Source organism: Capsicum annuum, chromosome 1 (genome assembly GCF_002878395.1).
Source record: "Capsicum annuum cultivar UCD-10X-F1 chromosome 1, UCD10Xv1.1, whole genome shotgun sequence".
Classification (NCBI taxonomy): Eukaryota; Viridiplantae; Streptophyta; class Magnoliopsida; order Solanales; family Solanaceae; genus Capsicum; species Capsicum annuum.
In genome coordinates, this window is record NC_061111.1 from 102,984,601 (window position 1) to 102,994,046 (window position 9,446).

The following is a 9,446-nucleotide window of genomic DNA, read 5'->3' on the forward strand; positions in this document are numbered from 1 at the left end:
AATGAACCCACCTAAGAACCCATAAGTCTATTATATTAAATTTCAATCTGACTACTTCTATTGGCCTCCTACTAGAATCTATGGGTTACTTGTATTGATTATACCAAAAACTTTATGAACACTTTTAGTTTGTAGATGCCGTATGTATGGCTAGTCCATTTGTTAGACCCTAGAAATTTTAATATTTTTATATTTATAGTTTCATCGTGTGTTAGTGCAATTTTTGAGTTGATTAATGATAAGGAATGTTAACGGGAACATTGCAAAAAGTGGTTTGGAATTTTTGGAATGCGTTTTGAGACTTTTTGAAACCCCAAAATAGTGAGTGTATGCGTTAATGGCGTGTCACAAAGGTGTGTCACACCTTCTCATGAAAACCAGTGTCCTGGCATAATAAGGGCGTGCCACGATAGCTGGTCACCGTGATAAGGGCATGCCATTTGTGACACAATAAGGTTGTGCCACTCCTAATGGCGTAGAAATACTAATATTTAGTTTTTTCTTTAGATTTTTGAGGAATTTTTGGTCTTTTACCTCCTAATTAATACTATAATACTACCAAATTAATTTTAACCCTCACAAGTCAATACATATGATTCATCTCTTTCCAAATCCTCAAGAACACAAAAGAGGAATTTCTTCACCAATATTTAAGCTTTTAAGGTCCCAATTCATATTTCCTCTAAGCAATTCACTAAGTCCAGGTGTGTAGGGTTTGAACAAGGATAAACTTTCATCCTTGTGTCCAAAAGTTGACTTCTTGCATTGAATTTAAGGAATTAATTACTAGGTCATACATATTTTTCATAAGCAATGAGATTTTGATTCATCCTTATGAGTTGAAAATTATTTTGCATATGATTTCATATTTACTTAAGTTTTATCCACTAAAGTATTCTTAAGTATTGAGATTGATATTTAGATATGAAGTTTGAAAAACCCTGGGTTTAGGACCCTTAGAAAATTTTCTAGATTTTTGGGTTCTGGACAAATACTACTTGTGGGTACCAGTCGTATACTAGGGTATGAGTGGTGTACATTGGTTGTATGTTGACCAGTTTTGGTTAGTGGGATTTGATTGGGTTCTGGATTGGGTATGATTTGGGTTGGTACGAGTCGTATAGTTGGATGCGGGTCATTTGGTTTGGGATTTTCCTTCACTTATTCTTAGACTTGGTAGCATAACTTGGCTCTGAGTATGATTTCCTCACCATGAGCCGTAATCCAGGGTACAACTTATGCCATTGACTTATATAGTGGACAATGTTAAAACCACTGGTGCTTCAATTCTACCAGGGGTATGGGTCAAAGGTAAGGGTCATATGCTTTGGGTACGACTTGGTTTATGTAAGTCTTACTTTGGACAGTGTTGGGTCCAATGATACGGTCTAGGGTATGAGTGGTGCGTACCACTCATAGTGAAGGGTACAACTGGTATGGTTAGTTGTACCCCCTTGACGAGAATTTTATGCAGTTTAAGTGAGGAAAATCTGGATATTTTTTCACTTAACCTATTAAGTCCCCATGACTTTTAACATACTTGGGAGGTTATTTTCCCTATTGTTCTATTCTTTAACACTTAGAAAACACTCTCTAATCCTCTCTAAAATTCTTGGGCAAAGGAAGCTTCATCTTAAGGAATAATTTGGGGCTTGTATTGGTGATTTCTCTCCATCATCTACTTAATTTAAGGCATGTACTCCTTCCCTCATTGTTAGTTCCAAGTAAAGGCATATTTTGTAAATTGTTTTCATGGATTAATTGCATGGTTTTGGATTTTCAAATAAATATTGGGAGTTTTGGTTATAATGGCTTGGTTATGGTTTTCCCATGTTTTAATTATGTATTTACATGTAATAATGGTGGTTTGGATACTTGGTTGCATGGTAATGGTTAGTTGGTATTTGATTTTGGTTTTGGAAACATTGTACCCCCAATATGTTTGATAAAACGCTTATGAGAAGGCTTTTACTATATTGTTGGACTTTTTAATGGAACCCTAAATGGTATAAATGGTTTAAATGGTTTTAAATGGTTAAATGGAATGGTTTAGTGTTCATTGTTATGGTTAACTGAACTCCTTGTGGGTACAATGGAATCCCCCAAGTAAACATGTTAATGAACAACTTGTGGGGTACTTGGGACTCCCCCAAGCAAACATAAAAATGGATTATTTGTAGGGTACATGGGACTCCCCCAAGTTAACTTTGTAAATGGTTACACGACAATACCTTAACCTCTTAAGGTTTGGCTATGGACAATACTTTTAAGTTATAGTCGGTATGATGATACCACTCTTAATAGGCTTGGTTAATAATAAATGGAGTGATACATTGGTTGGAAATGGTTTTAATTGAGAAATAATAGGGGGTTATGATATCTAACTGTAAAGGTGGGAGTTCAAGGAACGAACAGTGGAAACTCATTTTTGTTGACATGAGGAGTTGGTCATGGCGATCGTATATGATACTATGAGGTACATGGGATTTCTCTAGTTACATTTTACATATGTATCATGGAGAGTAAGGGTACTTGTGAATCCCCTACAATTATAGTATCTCCGATTCATGTGGATACATATATCGGGGCTTGTTTAGGGGGTTACACTGGACCCATATAGCCCGTGGGTTGTTTTAGGATGGTTAAGATGCACATACCCATGTTAATGTTTTTAAAAATGCATTCTAAACCTGGTTCCCTTTCCTGGCATGGTTATATATATGTATGGTTTGTATGCATATGGTTGGTTTACTTGGTTTTACTAGTTGGCATTATTTTATCCTTATATTGAGTTCAGCTAGCGTTAACCTGTTAACCCATCTTCAGGCGGTTGTATCTAATATAGATCAAGCTATCAAAGAAGCCTACCTCGGGAAGATAGAAAACCGCAAGATGCAAGAAAGAAAAGATAGATAAGTTGACATAAGAGACTATAAAGAAATATGAACCAATGTGTGTATCAAACGCAAAGACCCCTAAAACTTGTAAAATCAAACACTAACCTCTTACGATGACCACAAAAGGGATTAAGTCCGCCTTACAACTATCATTTCTAAGCAAAGTTCAATATCAGCTTTTCCAAGCCCTCAACACTCCCAATGGATTTCATGAATACATCATGTGAATAATCTTCAAAAATGAAATAATGAAATGTCTAAGGAACATGTTTATATTAGTTGCCTTTGCAAAAATAGTCTATTACAAAAATAGCCCAAAGTCTCTATTTCATAAAAAACCCACAAGCGCTCTTTATTCATTGTACCAAGGCTTTTCAAAAATGCATTCCAAGATCCAAGAAACCTTCCATACATGGAATTTCTCTATTGAGTGATTAAAATGGGTCCTCCATGTATGTTCTTGTGTCCTTGAGGTGACCACGGCTTGATCCTTCATGTGTTGGTCTCGAATGATGGAATTAAAATCTATGTTGTCTATTTGGATCGTATCATTCTCCCCTTCTTGAAAAGGAGTCAACCTCAAATCCATACCTTGCAAAATCAAAGAAATGACAAGTGAACACAACTTCCTCATGGCATGAGGATTAGGATTTGCATAAGCAATCATTTCATCATGCAAAGGTTTCACATACTTATATAACCAAGGATCCTTTGTGTTAAACATTAGAACTCTATTGAAGGATACACAAAGGAGTTGGCTATGGAAATCACCAAGAGGTAAGGAAACCAAAATGGTCATAATAACATCACTAGATACAAAAGGTAAGATTACCTTTACCTTAGGAGCCATAAGACATAATTTCTTCATCATCTCTTTAAAATACCATATCAAGAGTGGTGACTCAATTGAAATTAAAGTCCTTGAAAAATATATAGCAATGTCACTCAAACAAGTGGACCAACCAACAAATATCCTACATAAGGCAAATCAAAAACTATCATGGATGTCATCATAAGCAAAGAGCTAGTATGGGAAGGAATCAAGTGTAAAGACTTCATCCAAGGTTCTATTATCTATGAGAATTCCATTTGTCTCAAAAGACTTAGCATGAATTGATACGCCCAAATTACACCTCTCTAGCGAGAGAGTAAGTGGTTGTTGTCAAATATAGAACCCAACTAGGTTGGGTGTCGAATCCTATAGAGAATACTATGTTTACTAAGTATTGTGGTTGTTACTAGACTGTTAATCAAAGGTTCCAAGTTAAAAAAGGAGTTTAAGTTCGTAAATTTTATCTAGTTATTTGTAACAGAGAATGATCCAGAAAGTGATTTTATTACAAATAGTAATTCAATGAGAGTAGAAAAACTAGAGTTATGGTTACCGAGATGTTCAAGTAGCTAGGGTTGTGAATTATTTTGAATTTCCAATTAATCACTACGATTACAAAAGTTATTGAATCCTATAACTTACCCATTTTTCTCTCAACCTAAATGAATAAATTATCCTTCAATTCTCTCGCACTCAAAGAATACATTAACTTATTCAATTACTCCCTCATGTGGGTTGATCCCGTTAAGGCATCAAATTTTAACCCAAAGATTAAAGCCTCTAGATTTCATGTAAACCTATTCTTTTCCCAACAAACACTTTTCTATTCGAACAAGTGATATTCTTGGGCTCACCCTTCAAGTTTGCAACCAAGAAAGGTCATTATTGTGAAGAAGGGTTTATCCAACCTTAGTTAATCATGGAAATCAAACATTCTCACAACCCCAATCAGCTTTTCACATCGAGGCTCCCATAACCCTAGTTATGAGAGCTTAGCCACATATTTCCATAGAAGAATAAGAAGGATTCGTTGTATTTCTCATAAATAGATTCAGAAAATATTTACAAGGGATCAAAGATTTATTCTTGAATCTTCAGAGGAAAATATGAATAATATGCTAAGATCCACAGTTCTAGTTGTTTCTCAAAGACTACTACTTATAATAATGTTCAAAATTTGGAAAAATATGATTAAAGATATGAAATAAAACCTAAAACTAGGTATTTATATGTTTCCAGGTACAGAGGATTTAAAATTCAATCAGTAAAACTACATCCAAGTTGACGGTCAGGATAGTGGCCCGTAAGAAGACTAGCGGGCCATCTCATGGGCCATCACTGGTAGTTCAGGAATATTAGGTTTTGTTTAGGGATGACGGTTATCTGGACTGGTGTTCCATCATTGCATCTTCTGGAAACCTGAGTTCTTGTTAATCCTGACGGCCAAGTTGGCGGTTCGTCGAAAGATTGACGGTCTGTCACTTGGACCATCGCATGAGTTCTTCACTTAGAATATTATGTTTAGCTCCAATGGTCACTCCGGTGGCCCGTCGCATGTCTGTCGATCCGCCCATTAAGCCTTTAGTGACCTTTTTTAAGATTTTTCCTTCAGCTAATCTTTACCTTGAAAAAATTGAAATCCAGTATTAAATACAATATCAGTTTCTTGAAAAAATACAATCATCCTAAGAAAAAGACGAAAATATCCCATCAAAAGCTGAAACATCAACACCCTCAACTTAAGGCAATTGCTTGTCCTTAAGCAACTCAACACCAAATTTCATACATAGCTAATAATACAATGACAGGCAATTACCTATTGAACTAGACTTAGCATAACCATTCACTTGTCAATTTACTCATACGGTTTCAACATATTAGGATCTACAATCGACATTTATTCAATATTAGCACACACACAATCATGGGCATTATATATAGAGATACTAGCAAAACTAAATAAAACTCAATTTGCCCTCATAGCAATGAAGTCCACCACTCATTATATTTTATGGACACAATCTAAATTCTCACACCCAACAATGAAGTTACGAGCACAGTGCACATACCCATAGGCTTTCCCTTATCATCTAATGCCCCTTTTGTAGTTGATTTGCCAAGATCAAGTAGGTCTTTTCTAGGATTTTAATAAGGAAAAATGACTCAACACTAGGGTTTAACTCTCTTTTACCCTTGAATTCTACCTACCATGTCCATTTCTTTACTAGCTCACATACCTATCTCTCATTCATTCACATTCTACCATAATTTCCCTTTATATATATATATATATAAGTATCAGCCACCCTTAACTTATGCTGATGCAGCCAGTCAAGGTGTACAATGTCTTGAATAGACCGGGGACAGATGCTTTAAACTAAGTTCTAAATCAACTTTTCATTAGACAGCTAACAGTTTGACAATAGCCACCCTCAACTTAGGTGTTTTTCCTAAGTTTAAGTACACAATGTCCAATATTGGACCAGGGCCAGAGTTAGGTGTTAACAACCTAGAGAGAGTTAATTAGAGTTATTGGTGATGAAGAAAGATTACTACAAGCTCAAAGAAGGGTTCAAAAATAGAAAAATCTTTTTGGTGGGATTAATTACTTTGGCTAAGTGGACTAAAAATACAAGTAGGCCTGCTATCACATCTTATTCCCTCAATCAAAAAATAACTTCAATGAACCAGGTAAGTTCTAGGTATTACATTATGCAAGAACTACATAAATACTTACACACAAAGGCAACTGAGTCAAACTCATTATACTGCTCTTAGAATTTCTGTCACATGATTATGCACATCTTATATGTTAATGCTAATAACAAAATCACTAAAGGTTGCTCACATATGCTAAATGACTAGAGTAAATAATCACACATACATATCCATAGCTTTATGCCAACATCATCTATCATCCATATATACAACAAGATGCTAAAAATAAAAGACACTTTATAAATAAGCATTAACAAACAAATATCTATGTCACAACCTAAGAAAAGAAAATACAATCCTATATATGTCGGTTCTCCTAAATATCACAAGGGAGGAAAAGAACATTGGCAATAAAAACCCTCGTGGTACAAGTATACGCCCTACAGAAAAATATATGTTTTTTCCTCAAATGCATAAAATTTAAGTACAGAGGAGGGGAAATACTTGTAATGCCTCTTATTTATCTGAGGTGTCTATGAAATATGGTGAGGCTCAAGTGTCCTCACCTGTTGCAATAGTGATCCCCATGGTGGTAAGGGTACTCATAAACTCATCCTCCGAAATTGGAGGGATCACATCCCAAACTGGGTCTGAACCTGCCCCTCTAGCTGGGGCTGAACTAATAGATACACCAGCAGTTTTATCTTCTACTTTCTTCCTTCTTCTTTCTTCATCTCTTCTAGACCTTTTTGCAGCTTTTTTCATGTTATACAGCACTCTTTCTTCTGGCATCATTGCTACTCTCTTCTTTCTCCTAGCAACTTTTCTTTTTGTGCTTTCATCAACTTATTTATTTCCTTTATCTTCCAATGGTTTCCCTATCAAATCAATAATTCCTTTATCATCATCACTCATCATCAGGGCTGGATAAAAAATGGGCTGCTGAGATTATCTGTTCTTCAACTCTGCTATGTCAGCTTATGCCTGTTTAAACTCAACCATGAACTTGCCCAAGTCAAGAATGGACATTGAATCTAGCCTTTTGTTTATACGTTCTTCCATGTGGTCCATCCTCAACTGAATGTTTGGAAAGGATGGATTTCTTCTGCATTAATTTGATCAACAAACGGCTTATGAAACTTCATTTGTTACTTTACTGACTTTGCAAAATTCTCCTAGGCTAGCCTGTATTCTGTGAACTCTGCCCCACCTATAGATGGTGTAGACCATGACCCTACTGAGGTACTTGGTGGCACATACTCAAGTTCCATATATGTAGTAATAGGCAATGGCATACCTGAAGGTATTTTTGAGGTATCCGAGGCTGGTGCAGACTGATTTTGGTAGGATGGAGGCTTGGTAACCCTTACCTCAAACTTTGAGTCATCCTTTGATTTCTTAATGTCCTATCTATGTGTTTACTAAACTGCATTATCAACCCCCTGAAACAAAAGCACACCTGCCTGCCTGCATAATTTTGTGATCAAGTAAGGGAATGTTAGTGCACTTGCCACTTTATGAGCCTTCACAAACATTTCATCAGAAATAATCTAGCCGAAATCAATTTTCATCCCTGAGATCAAACTAGAAACAAGCACAGCCTTGTGACTATCTAAGTTTGCATCACCTCATATTGGCATCAACCTCAACCAAACCACAACCCACTAAAACATAGCTCTAAAGATAAGGGAAGACTTAGCTATGCGCTCACATAGGTTAGATTCCCAGGAAGGATTACCATCATCAGTCAACAACCAGCCAACTAAGGTCTCTGAGTAGATATAGAGGTTAGCCAGTATTCAAGATCAAGAATAGTAGGTGGAGCTTAATAGTCAGGTCTAAACAGTATCCTATTGATTGTTCCAACTGAGATGTCAATGTTAACTCCTTGGACTGGGACTGACTCCCTGTTTGGTAATTCTAAAATATTTGTCCCTTTGGACAATCCTTCTCTATCAGCACAAATAATTAGCAAAGAATTCCCTTACCCGATTCGGTTAATACAAACTAGGTGGCTTGCTCATTTAAGTCAACTCGTACTAATTGAACCAGTGCTCTAGTTTAGGATACTCATGTAGCTCAGTTGTCACTATCTATTACTCCTCAGAGAATGGCATTTTGATTTCTCTATTTAATTTCGATGCCAATCTATCATAGAGCTTGTCTCTTGCTTCCTTGAGTTGCCATCTGATTGCATCTCTTATTTGAGGATCTTTATGCTTAATCATATTAGCGTCCTCAGGTTCAGTCTCTACTTCAGCTACTTTATTTCGTACCTCCATATTAGTAGCCTCAGTTTTAGCCTCAATAGGCTTGGGATAAGATATATCAACCCTTGCCTCATCGGGTCTCGAACAAGTACTGTTGGTGCTGCTCTCACTCTCCTCTTTAGATTGGGAGAGTTTCGAAAGTGTCCTGTCTCTTTGGCGAGTGTTAAAGGCTGGTAGCTCCTCACTCCTAGAAGGTTTGGCTCTTCCTCATGCTCGGTCACCACCTCTGGTTAATAGAAGTTTACGTGCTATAATGCCTAAAAAATGTGCAAGGGATCAGTTGGCAAATCAAACAGATGAAAAATAGTCAAAAATGTGGCTTGGAGGTCAACCTAGTGGTCCTTAATGTTATGATAGTCGGCCGGTCTGACCATCTTCCTTAACCAGTGAGTTGATTATTTTAGAGGTTTGTGACGGGCAAACTGGTGGTCCGTCGGGTAATTGATGATCCGCTAAGTTATCCATCGCTCCTTATCCAACGAACAACAATCTAGGCGTCCTTGCGTTGGTCCATATGGTGGTCTGTCACAATGTTGACGGTCCACCAAAGTGACCGTCGGCAACCCCTTTAGTACAAAACTTCATTTGGATATTTTTCCAAGAACCTGATATACATCCTCTTATTTGTAACATTATAATGGCATCAACTTAATACTTAAATTCAAATTTTTCTATTTTAAACACCTGGGTTACTCAGACTTCACCCAAACTATAGTATACCAGGGTTTAACAATCAAATCATCACAACAAGGAAAAAGAAGACAAGATGAAAGTGCTTTTTAAAACATT